Source organism: Cervus canadensis, chromosome X (genome assembly GCF_019320065.1).
Source record: "Cervus canadensis isolate Bull #8, Minnesota chromosome X, ASM1932006v1, whole genome shotgun sequence".
Taxonomy (NCBI): Eukaryota; Metazoa; Chordata; class Mammalia; order Artiodactyla; family Cervidae; genus Cervus; species Cervus canadensis.
This window is the reverse complement of record NC_057419.1, coordinates 117,992,096-117,992,916: the sequence shown is the minus strand read 5'-3', so window position 1 is coordinate 117,992,916 and position 821 is coordinate 117,992,096.

Below are 821 nucleotides of genomic sequence, written 5' to 3'. Positions count from 1 at the left end.
AATAAGGATGCGGATGATATAGAGAGGTAGCAGGAAAACAGTAAGTGTGTGGGCTCATGCAAGTAGAGAGAAAGGAGTGTTATAAAGAAGAAAGCCTGGTAAACTCTACCGAAGGCTGCTGAGAGGAGGGGTAATCTGAGGACGGAGAAGAGTCCATTGCATCTGGTAACATGGAGGACGTTGATGACCTCACTAAAAGAACGTTTCATAGAGTGATGAATGCAAAAGCCATACTGGAGTGAGATACAGAAAAGAATAAAAGGTGAAGGAAAGAAGACACTGTGTGTAGATAATGTTTTGGAGAAACATGGTTCTAAAGGGAAATTGATTTGGTGAGAACAAGTTGCTTAAAGGAAGATGTTTGTTTTTACAATGTGAAGCAATAGAAAATATTTTAATACTACTAGGAAGAAGAACTTGTTAGAAACAGAGAAGTTGAAGATGCAAGAGATCAGAGGATTATAGTATTTTATGGTCCCTACAAAGACTAGAAGGTCCAAGGTCCAGGGAATATGTGAAGGAACTGGCCTCTGATCAAAGGAATGACACTTATACTGTGACAAATATATACTGAATACTTACTATGTGCTTGGTTTTGTTTCAGGTACTATAACAACAATGCATAAAGCACGTTCCCTGCCATCACATAGCTCACAGTTTCAGTTCAGTTCAGTTGCTCAGTCACGTCCAACTCTTTGTGACCCCATGGACTGCAGCACACTAGGCTTCCCTATCCATCACCAACTCGCGGAGCTTGCTCAAACTCATGTCCATTGAGTTCGTGATGCCACCCAACCATCTTATCCTCTGCCATCCCCTTC